Raw genomic sequence first — 12,774 nt, 5'->3', positions numbered from 1 at the left:
CATTTGCATCTTTAACATGTCTGGAGTAGGCATATCCATTTTTAAAACTGTGTGGAAATCTCTTTCTTATAAAATTCGAAGCTACTAGGGTTGAACTAGTGGAATTTCCCAAACTTGGATAACAAAAATTTTGTGTTCATTTGTGGTGTGTGAATAAATTTTATTTAATTACATTTGTTATTTTTTTAAAACTTTTCCATACATAAACTCTAAAATTTTCTATTTGTTGAGATCTATTTGCCTATTATATCTTTTTTGTTTACAAGATGAAAGGAAAGTGAAAACTCACGTTTTGATTTAAGAAAAACGTGTGCATCTAATATGGAAATGCACAATGCAGAAAGGTAGAGAGAGATAATTCCAAAAAGTGTATGTAATTTTTAGGGATTGTAAACTCTTTTTAGTTTCATTATATAATAGGTTTTGCAATCGTCGGGAAAAGGTGGAAGGGGGGGGGGGGATTTTTTACTGAGTGTTGACTCCCAATCCATAAGTCATTCCTTATAACAAAGCGCTTTTTAAAAGAAGGAAGGTTTCCTTTTCACAGAAAGCAAGTGTGCCGACCCCACTCGCATTCATAGCAATTATGAAGGGCTACTACAGTCGTTTCACTATCGACATTCGGTTCGCACTTCGCTAAATATGTCCAGTTACTTAAGAGAAATCCCTTTACAATCATTTATGGTCGTTAGGTCAGCTTTTTGTAAATGGGCAAAATATTGGCTTGTTTGACTCGGGTAAGTATCCCACCACTCGTTCAGTTGAGAATTTAATGAGCGTTTGTTATTCTCTTTAGAAGGTTTGGATCCACAGGTCATTTTCATCTTTAACATATTTGAAGCTTGCATATCCATATTTAAAAAATGTGTAGAAATCTCTTTCTTATAAAATTCCAAGCTACTAGGGCTCAACTAGTGAAATTTCCCATACTTGGATAACAAAACTTTTGGGTCAATTTGTGGTGTGTGAATAAATTTTCTTTACTTATATTTGTTATTGTTTTAAATTTTTTCCATATATAAACTCTGAAATTTTTATTTTGTTGTGATCTATTTGGCTTTTATCTTTTTTTTGTTAACGAGTTGAAGGGAAATTGAAAACTCAAGTTTTGATGTAAGAAAATTGTATACATCTAAAATGGAAATGCACAATGCACAAAATTAGAGAGAGCTAATTCCAAAAAGTGTCTGTAATTTTTAGGGTTTGTAAAATATTTTTAGTATTTATATATTGGGTTTTGTAATCGTCGAGAAAAGGGGGAGAATGGGGATTTTTAACTAAGAGTTGACTCCCAATCAATAAGTAATTCCTTACAAAAACATAGTCCTTTACCCATGATAAATCAATTTATTATCATCTATGATCGTTAGGCCAACTTTTTTATACATGGGAAAAATAATGGCTTTTTGACTTTTGTAAATATCCTACTGCACGATAACATGAGAATTTAATGAGCGTTTGTTATTCTCTTTAGAAGGTTTTGATCCATATGTCATTTGCATCTTTAACATGTTTCAAGCATGCATATCCATTTTTAAAACATGTGTAGAAATCTCTTTCTTGTAAAATTCCAGCAACTTGGGTTGAACTAGTGGAATTTCCATAACTTGGATAACAAAAATTTTGTGTTCATTTGTGGTGTGTGATTAAATTTTCTTTACTAACATTTGTTATTGTTTTAAATTTTTTCCATAGATAAAATCTAAAATTTTCATTATGTGTGATCTATTTGCCTTTTATCACTTTTTTGTTTACGAGATGAAGGGAAAGTGAAAGGGCAAGTTTTGATTTCAGAATAAAAGTATACATCTAAATTGGAAATGCACAATACAAAAATGTAGAGAGAGATAATTCCAAAAAGTGTCTATAATTTTTAGGGATTGTAAAAACTTTTTAGTTTTTATATATTAGGTATTGTAATCGTCGGGAGAAGGAGGAGGCGGTGGATTTTAACGAAGAGTTGACTCCCAATCTATAAGTAATTCCATAAAAAATTATAGCTCGTTAAGCACGATCAATCACTTTACAATCATCTGTGATCATCAGGTCAGTTTTTGTAAATGGAAAAAATAATGGCTTGTTTGACTCCGATAAATATCCCATCGCACATTCACTTCAGAATTAAATTAGCGTTTGTCATTCTCTTTAGAAGGTTTGGATCCATCTGTCATATTCATCTATAACATGTTTCACGCATGCATATCCATTTTAAAAATTTGTGTCGAAATCTCTTTCATATAAAATTCCAAGCCACTTGGGTTGAACTAGTGGAATTTCCCGAACTTGGATAAAAAACGTTTTGTGATCATTTGTGGTGTGTGAAAAAATTTTCTTTACTTACATTTGTTATCGTTTTAAATTTTTTCCATTCATAAACTCTAAAATTTTCATTTTGTTGTGATCTATTTGCCTTTTATCTCTTTTTTGTTTACGAGACGAAGGAAAAGTGAAAACTCAAGTTTTGATTTAAGAAAGTAGTATACATCTAAAATGGAAATTCACAATGCACAAATGTTGAGAGATATAATTGCAAAAAGTGTCTTTCATTTTTAGGGATTGTAAACTATTTTTAGTTTTTATATATTTCGTTTTCCAATCGTCGGGAAAAAGGGGAGGTGGGGGATTTTAACTAAGTGTTGACTCCCAATCCATAAGTCATTCCTTAAAAAAATATAGCCCGTTAAGCATGAAAAATCACTTTACAATCAACTATGATCGTCGGGTCAGCTTTTTTTAAATGGGCAAAATAATGACTTGTTTGACTCGGGTAAATAACCCACCGCACGTTCACTTGAGAATTTAATGAGTGTTGGTTATTCTCTTAAGAAGGTTTGGATCCATAGGTCATTTGCATCTTTAACATGTTTGAAGCATGCGTATCCATTTTTAAAACATGTGTAGAAATCTCTTTCTTATAAAATTCCAAGCTACTAGGGTTGAACTAAAGGAATTTCTCAAACTTGGATAACAAAACTTTTGTGTACATCTATGGAGTGTGAATAAAATTTCTTTACTTACATTTTTTATTTTTTAAAATTTTTTCCATACATAAACTATAAAATTTTATTTTTTAGTGATCTATTTGCCTATTATCACTTTTTTGTTTCCAAGATGAATCGAAAGTGAAAACTCAAGTTTTGATTTAAGAAAAAAGTGTGCATCTAAAATGGAAATGCACAATGCAAAAATTTAGAGAGAGGTAATTCCAAAAAGAGTCTGTATTTTTTAGGGATTGTAAACTCTTTTTAGTTTTTATATATTAGGTTTTGCAATAGTCGGGAAAAAGGGGGAGGCGGGGGATTTTTTAACTGAGTGTTGACTCCCAATCTGTAAGTCATTCCTTATAAAAATATAGCCCATTATGGAAGATAAATCACTTTACAATCATCTATGATCGTTAGGTCAGCTTTTTGTAAATGGAAAAAATATTGGCTTGTTTGACTCGGGTAAATATCTCGCTGCACGTTCAATTGAGAATTTAATGAGCGTTTGTTATTCTCTTTAGAAGGTTTGGATTGATATGTCATATTCATCTTTAACATGTTTCAAGAATGCATATCCATTATAAAATTTTTTGTCGAAATCTCTTTCTTATAAAATTCCAAGCCACTAGGGTTGAACTAGTGGAATTTCCCGAACTTGGATAAAAAACGTTTTGTGTTCATTTGTGGTGTGCGAAAAAAATTTCTTTACTTACATTTGTTATTGTTTTAAATTTATTAGATATTTAAAATCTAAAAATTTCATTTTGTTGTGAGCTATTTGCCTTTTATCTCTATTTTGTTTACGAGATGAATCGAAAGTGAAAACTCAAGTTTTCATTTAAGACAAAATTATACATCTAAATTGGAAAAGCACAATGCACATATGTAGAGAGAGATAATTCTAAAATGATTCTGTAATTTTTAGGGATTGTAAAGTCTTTTTAGTATTTATATATTATGTTTTGCAATCGTTGAGAAAAGGGGGTGGCGGGGGATTTTTAACTGAATGTTGACTCCCATTCCATAAGTCATTTGTTACAAAAATATTGCCGGTTAAGCATGATAAATCACTTTACAATCATCTATGATCGTCAGGGTAACTTTTTGTAAATGGGCAAAATAATGGCAAGTTTGACTTGGGTAAATATCTCACATCACGTTCACTTCAGAATTAGTTGAGCGTTTGTTATTCTCTTTAGAAGGTTTGGATCCATAGGTCATTTTCATCTTTAACATGTTGCATGCATGCATATCCATTTTTAAAACATGTGTAGAAATATCTGTCTTATAAAATTCCAAGCAACTAAGGTTGAACTTGTGGAATTTCCGTAACTTGGATAACAAAACTTTTGTGTTCTTTTGTGGTTGTGAATAAATTTTCTTTACTTACATTTGTTATTGTTTTAATTTTTTCCATACATAAAATCTGAAATTTTCATTTTGTAGTGATCTATTTGCCTTTGATCACTTTTTTGTTTACGAGATGAAGGGAAAGTGAAAACACAAGTTTTGATTTAAGAAAAAAGTATACATCTAAATTGGAAATGCGAAATGCACAAATGTAGAGAGAGAAAATTCCAAAAAGTGTCTGTAATTTTTTGGGATTGTAAACTCTTTAATGTTTTTATATATTAGGTATTGCAATTGTCGGGAAAAGGGGGAGGCGAGGGATTTTAACTAAGTGTTGACTCCCAATCCATAAGTCATTCCTTACAAAAATATAGCCCATTAAGCATGATTAATCATTTTACAATCATCTGTGATCGTGAGGTCAGCATTTGGTAAATGGACAAAATAATGGCTTGTTTGACTTGAGTAAATATCCCACCGCACATTCACTTATGAATTTAATGAACGTTGGTTATTCTCTTTAGAAGGTTTTGATCCATAATTTATTTTCATATTTAACATGTTTGAAGCATGCATATCCATTTTTAAAACCTGTGGAGAAATCTCTTTCTTATAAAATTCCAAGCTACTAGAGTTGAACTAGTGGAATTTCCCAAACTTGGATAACAAAACTTTTGTGTACATTTGTTGTGTGTGAATAAATTTTCATTAAATACTTTTTTAAATGTTTAAAATTTATTCCATACATAAACTTTAAAATTTTCTTTTTTTGTGTTCTATTTGCCTATTATCTCTTTTTTGTTTCCAAGATGAAGGGAAGGCGAAAACTCAAGTTTTGATTTAAGAAAAAAGTGAGCATCTAAAATGGAAATGTAGAATGCATAAATGGACAGAGAGATAATTCCAAAAAGTATTTGTAATTTTTAGGGATTGTAAACTTTTTTTAGTTTTAACATTTTAGGTTTCGAAATCGTCGGGAAACAGGGGAGGTGGGGGATTTTTAATTGAAAGTGGACTCCCAATCCATATGTCATTCATTAAAAAAATATAGCCTGTTACACAAGATAAATCACTTTAAAATCATCTATGATCGTTAGGTTAGCTTTTTGTAAATGGGCAAAATATTGGCTTGTTTGACTCGGGTAAATATCCCAACGCACGTTCACTTGCGAATTTAATGAGCGTTTGTTATTCTCTTTAGAAGGTTTGGATCCATAGGCCGTTTTCATCCTTAACATGTTTGAAGCTTGCATATCCATTTTTAATACATGTGTAGAAATCTCTTTCTTATAAAATTCAAAGCTACTAGGCTTGAACTAGTGGAATTTCGCAAACTTGGATAACAAAACTTTTGTGTGAATAAATTATCTATATTTACATTTGTTATTGTTTTAAATTTTTTTGATAAATAAACTCTAAAATTTTCATTTTATTGTGAGCTATTTCCCATTTATCTCTTTCTTGTTTACGTGATAAAGGGAAAGTGAAAAATGAAGTTTTGATTTAAGAAAAAATTATACATCAAAATTGGAAATTAACAATGCACATATAGAGAGAGATCATTCCAAAAAGTATCTGTAATTTAATGAGCATTTTTATTCTCTCTAGAAGGTTTGGATCCATAGGTCATTTGCATCTTTAACATGTTTTAAGCTTGCATATCCATTTTTAAAACTTGGGTAGAAATCTCTTTCTTATAAAATTCCAAGCTACTAGGGTTCAACTAGCAGAATATCCCAAACTTGGATAACAAAATTTTTTTGTTCATTTATGGTGTGTGAATAAATTTTCTTTACATACATTTGTTATTGTTTTAAATTTTTTCCATACATAAACTTTGAAATTTTCTTTTTGTTGTGATATATTTGCCTTTTATCTCTTTTTTTTTTACGAGTTGAAGGGAAATTGAAAACTCAAGTTTTGAAGTAAGAAAAAAGTATACATCAAAAAAGGAAATGCCCAATGCACAAATATAGAGAGAGGTAATTCAAAAAAGAGTCTGTAATTTTTAAGGATTGTAAACTCTTTTCAGTTTTTATATATTAGATTTTGCAATCGTCGGGAAAAGAGGGAGGCTGGGGATTTTTAACTGAGTGTTGACTCCCAATCCATAAGTCATTCCTTTTAAAAAATAGCCGATTACGTATGATAAACCACTTTATAATTATCTATGATCGTTAGGTCAGATTTTCTTAAATGGGCAAAATAATAGTTTGTTTGACTCAGGTAAATATCCCACTGCAAGTTCAATTGAGATTTTAATGAGCGTTTGTTATTCTCTTTAGAAGGTTTTGATCCATTGGTCATTTTCATCTTTAGCACGTTTGAAGCTTGAAAATCCATTTTCAAAACATGTGTAGAAATCTCTTTCTTATAAAATTCCAAGCTACTAGGGTTGAACTAGTGGAATTTCCCAAACTTGGATAACAAAAATTTTGTGTTCATTTGTGGCGAGTGAATAAATTTTCTTTACTTACATTTGTTATTGTTTGAAATTTTTTCCATAGATAAACTTTAAAATTATCATTTTGTTGTGATCTATTTGCCTTTTATCTCTTTTTTGTTTACGAGATGAAGGGAAAGTGAAAACTCAAGTTTTGATTTAAGAAAAAAGTATACATCTAAAATGGAAATGCACCATGCACAAATGTAGAGAGAGATAATTCCAAGATGTGTCTGTCATTTTTAGGGATTGTAAACTCTTTTTAGTTTTTATACGTTATGTTTTGCAATGGTGGGGAAAAGGGGCAAGCGGGGGATTTTTAATTGTGTGTTGACTCCCAATACATAAGTCATTCCTTACAAAAATATAACCCGTTACGCATGATAAATCACTTTACAATCATCTATGATCGTTAGGTTAGCTTTTTGTAAATGGGCAAAAAAATGGCTTGTTTGATTCGTGTAAATATCCCACCCAATGTGCACTACAGAATTTAAGGATCGTTTGTTATTCTCTTTAGAAGGTTTGGATCCATAGGTCATTTGCATCTTTAACATGTTTCAAGCATGCATATCGATTTTTAAAACAAGTGTAGAAATCTCTTTCTTATAAAATTCCAAGCAACAATGGTTGAACTAGTGGAATTTCCATACCTTGGATAACAAAACTTTTGGGTTCATTTGTGGTGTGTGAATAAATTTTCTTTACTTACATTTGTTATTGTTTTAAAATTTTTCCAGACTTAATGTCTAAATTTTTCTTTTTGTTGTGATCTATTTGCCTATAATCTCTTTTTTGTTTTTAAGATGAATCGAAAGTCAAAACTCAGGTTTTGATTTAAGAAAAAAGTGTGGATCTAAAATGGAAATGCATAATGCACAAATGTAGAGAGAGATAAATCCAAAAATTGTATGTAACTTTAAGGGATTGTAAACTTTTTTAGTTTTTATATAATAGGTCTTGCAATCTTCAGGAAAAGGGGGGGGGGGGGATTTTTTATTGAGTGTTGACTCCCAATCCATAAGACATTCCTTATAAAAATATAGACCGTTACGCAACATAAATCACTTTACAATCATCTATTGTCGTTAGGTCAGCTTTTTGTAAATGGGCAAAATTTTGGCTTGTTTGACTCGGGTAAATATCCCACCACTCGTACACTTGAGAATTTAATGAGCGTTTGTTATTCTATTGAGAAGGTTTGGATCCATAGGTCATATCTTTAACATGTTTGAAGCTTGCATATCCATTTTTAAAACATGTGTAGATATCTCTTTCTTATAAAATTCTAAGCTACTAGGGTTCAACTAGTGGAATTTCCCATAATTGGATAACAAACTTTTGTGTTCATTTGTGGTGTGTGAATAAATTTTTTTTACTTACATTTGTTAATGTTTTAAATTTTTTCCATACATAAAATCTAAAATTTTCATTTTGTTGTGATCTATTTGCCTATTATCTCTTTTTTGTTTATAAGATGAATGGAAAGTGAAAACTCAAGTTTTGTTTTAATAAAAAAGTGTGCATCTAAAATGATAATGCACAATGCACAAATGTAGAGACAGATAATTCCAAAAAATTTCTGTAATATTTAGGGATTGCAAACTATTTTAATGTTTTATATATTGGGTTTCGCAATCGTCAGGAGAAGGGGGAGACGGGGGATTTTTAACTGAGTGTTGACTCCCATTCCATAAGTTATTTCTTTTAAAAATATAGCCCGTTACGCGTGATAAATCACTTTAGAATCATCTATGATCGTTAGGTCAACTTTTTGTAAATGGGAAAAATATTGCCTTGTTTAACTCGGGTAAATATCCCACCGCACGTTCACTTCAGAATATAATGAACGTTTGTTATTCTCTTTAGAAGGTTTTTATCCATAGGTCATTTTCATCTTTAACATGTTTGAGGCTTGCATATCCATTTTTAAAACATGTGTAGAAATCTCTTTCTTATAAAATTCCAAGCTACTAGGGTTCATCTAGTGGAATTTCCCAAACTTGGATACCAAAACATTTGTGTTCATTTGAGGTGTGTGAATAAATTTTCTTTACTTACATTTGATATTGTTTTAAAGTTTTTCCATACATAAACTCTGAAATTTTCATTTTGTTGTGATCTATTTGCCTTTTATCTCATTTTTTTTAAAAGATGAAGGAAAAGTGAAAACTCAAGTTTTGATTTAAGAAAAAAGCATACATCTAAATTGGAAATTCACAATGCACATTTGTAGAGAGAGATAATTCCAAAAAGTGTCTGAAATTTTTAGGGATTGTAAACTCTTTTTAGTTTTTATTTTTTAGGTTTTGCAATCGTTGGGAAATGGGGGAGACATGATATTTTTAACTGAATGATGACTCCCAATTGAAATGTCATATTTACAAAAAATATAGTCAGTTAAGCATGATAAATCACTTTACAATCATTTATGATCATCAGGTCAACTTTTTGTAAATGGGCAAAACAATTGCTTGTTTGACTCGGGTAAATATCCCAACACACGTTCACTTTAGAATTTAATGAGTGTTTTTTATTCTCTTTAGAAGGTTTAGATCCATAGGTCATTTGCATCATTAACATGTTTCAAGCATGCATATCCATTTTTAAAACATGTGTAGAAATCCCTGTCTTATAAAATTCTAAGCTACTAGGGTTGAACTAGTGGAATTTCCCAAACTTGGATAACAAAACTTTTATTGTCATTTGTGGTGTGTGAATAAACTTTATTTACTTACATTTGATATTGTTTTAAATTTTTTCCATACATAAATTCTAAAAGTTTCTTTTTTTTGGGATCTATTTGTCTTTTATCTCTTTTTTGTTTACGAGATGGAGGGAAATTGAAAACTCAAGTTTTGATGGAAGAAAAAATTTTACATCTAAAATTGAAATGCACAATGCACAAATGTAGAGGGAGGTAATACCAAAAAGTGTCTGTAATTTTTTGGGATTGTAAACTATTTATAGTTTTTATTTATTACGTTTTGCAATGTCAGGAAAAGGGGGAGGCGGGGGATTTTTAATTGAGTGTTCACTCCCAATCCATAAGTCATTCCCTATAAAAATATAGGCTGTTATGCATTGTAAATCACTTTACTATAATATATTATCTTTAGGCTAGCTTTTTTATAAATTGACAAAATAATGGCTTGTTTGACTCGTGTAAATATCCTACCGCACGTTCATTGAAGAATTTAATGAGCGCTTGTTATTCTCTTTAGAAGATTTGGATCCATAGGGCATTTGTATCTTTAACATGTTTCAAGCATGCATATCGATTTTTAAAACATGTGTAGAAATCTCTTTCTTATAAAATTCCAAGCAACTAGGGTAGAACTAGTGGAATTTCCATAACTTGGATAGCAAAACTTTTGGGTTCATTTGTGGTGTGTGAATAAATTTTCTTTACTTACATTTGTTATTGTTTTAAATTTTTTCCACACTTAAAATCTAAAATTTTGATTTTGTCGTTATCTATTTGCCTTTTATTACTTTTTTGTTTATGAGATGAAGGGAAAGTGAAAACGCAATTTTTGATTTAAAAAAAAAAGTAAACATCTAAATTTGAAATGCACAATGCAGAAATATAGAGAGAGATAATGCCAAAAAGTGTCTGTAATTTTTAGAGATTGTAAAATATTTTTAGTTTTTTTATATTCAATATTACAATCGTCGGGAAAAGGGGAAGGCGAGGGATTTTAACTAAGTGTTGACTCCCAATCCATAAGTCATTCCTTAAAAAAATATAGCCCGTTAAGTGTGATAAATCACTTTACAATCATTTGAGATCGTCAGGTCATCTTTTTGTAAATGGGCAAAATAATGGCTTGTTTGACTTAGGTAAATATCTCACCGCACGTTCACTTGAGAATATAATGAGCATTGGTTATTCTATTTAGAAGGTTTGGATCCATAAGTCATTTGCATCTTTAACGTGTCTGAAGCATGCATATCCATTTTAAAAACATGTGTAGAAATCTCCTTCTTATAAAATTCCAAGCTAATAGGGTTTAACTAGTGGAATTTCCCAAACTTGGATAACCAAAGTTTTGTGTTCATTTTTGGAGTGTGAATAAATTTTATTTAATTACATTTGTTATTGGTTTAAATTTTTTCCATACATAAACTCTACAATTTTCTTTTTGTTGTGATCTATTTGCCTATTATCTCTTTTTTTTTACAAGATGAAGGGAAAGTGAAAACTCAAGTTTTGATTTCAGAAAAAAGTGTGCATCTAAAATGGGAATGCACAATGCACATAGGTAGAGAGAGATAATTCCAAAAAGTGTCTATAATTTTTAGGGATTGTAAACTCTTTTTAGTTTTTATATATTAGGTTTTGTAATCATCGGGAAAAGGGGGAGGGGGGAGGGGATTTTAACTGAGTGATGAATCCCAATCCATAAGTCATTCCTTATAAAAATATAGCCCGTCATGCAATATAAATCACTTTACAATCATCTATGGTCGTTAGGTCAGCTTTTTGTAAATGGGCAAAATATTGGCTTGTTTGACTCAGGTAAATGTCCCACCACTCGTTCACTTGAGAATTTAATAAGCGTTTCTTATTCTGTTTAGATGGTTTGGATCCATAGGTCATTTTCATCTTTAACATGTTTGAAGCTTGCATATCCATTTTTAAAACAAGTGTTGGAAATCTCTTTCTTATAAACTTCCAAGCTACTAGGGTTCAACTAGTGAAATTTCCAAAACATAGACAACAAAACTTTTGGGTTAATTTGTCGTGTGTGAATAAATTTTATTTATTTATATTTTTTATTGTTTTTAAAATTTTTTCCATTCATAAACTCTGAAATTTTCATTTTATTGTGATCTATTTACTTTTTATCTCTTTTTTGTTTACGAGATGAAGGGAAATTGAAAACTCAAGTTCTGATGTAAGAAAAAAAGTATATATCTAAAATGGAAATGCACAATGCACAAATGTAGAGAGAGGTAATTCCAAAAACTATTTGTAATTTTTAGGGTTTGTAAACTGTTTTTAGTTTTTATATATTAGGTTTTGCAATCGTCGAGAAAAGGGGGAGTCAGTGGATTTTTACCTGAGTGTTGACTCCCAATCCAAAAGTCATTCCTAACAAAAATATAGCCCATTACCCAAGATTAATCACTTTACTATCATCTATGATCGTTATGCCAACTTTTTATAAATGCGCAAAATAATGGCTTGTTTGACTCGGGTAAATACCCTAACGCACGCTCACATGAGAATTTAATGAGCGTTTGTTATTCTCTTTCGAAGGTTTTGATCAATATGTCATATTCATCTTTAACATGTTTCAAGCATGCATATCCATTTTAAAAATTTGTGTCGAACTCTCTTTCTTATAAAATTCCGAGCCACTAGGGTTGAACTAGTGGAATTTCCCGAACATGGATAAAAAAAGTTTTGTGTTCTTTTGTGGTGTGTAAAAAAATTTTCTTTACTTACATTTGTTATTGTTTTATATTTTTTCCATACATAAACTCTAAAATTTTCATTTTGTTGTGATCTATTTGCCTTTTATCTCTTTCTTGTTTACGAGACGAAGGGAAAGTGAAAACTCAAGTTTTGATTTAAGAAAATAGTATACATCTAAAATGGAAATGCACAATGCACAAATGTTGAGAGATATAATTGCAAAAAGTATCTTTCATTTTTAGGGATTGCAAACTATTTTTAGTTTTTACATATTTCGTTTTCCAATCGTCGGGAAAAAGGGGAGGTGGGGGATTTTAACTAAGTGTTGACTCCCAATCCATAAGTCATTCCTTAAAAAAATATAGCCCGTTAAGCATGAAAAATCACTTTACAATCAACTATGATCATCAGATCAACTTTTTTTAAATGGCCAAAATAATGACTTGTTTGACTCGGGTAAATAACCCTCCGCACGTTCACTTGAGGATTTAATGAGCGTTGGTTATTCTCTTAAGAAGGTTTGGATCCATAGGTAATTTGCTTTTTTAACATGTTTGAAGCAAGCATATCCA

Source organism: Aristolochia californica, unplaced genomic scaffold, assembly GCF_029961685.1.
Source record: "Aristolochia californica isolate CCGP_79_NKW_82.1479 unplaced genomic scaffold, dmAriCali1.0.hap1 SCAF_11, whole genome shotgun sequence".
In the NCBI taxonomy this organism is placed as follows: domain Eukaryota; kingdom Viridiplantae; phylum Streptophyta; class Magnoliopsida; order Piperales; family Aristolochiaceae; genus Aristolochia; species Aristolochia californica.
This window is presented reverse-complemented; position numbering follows the sequence as displayed.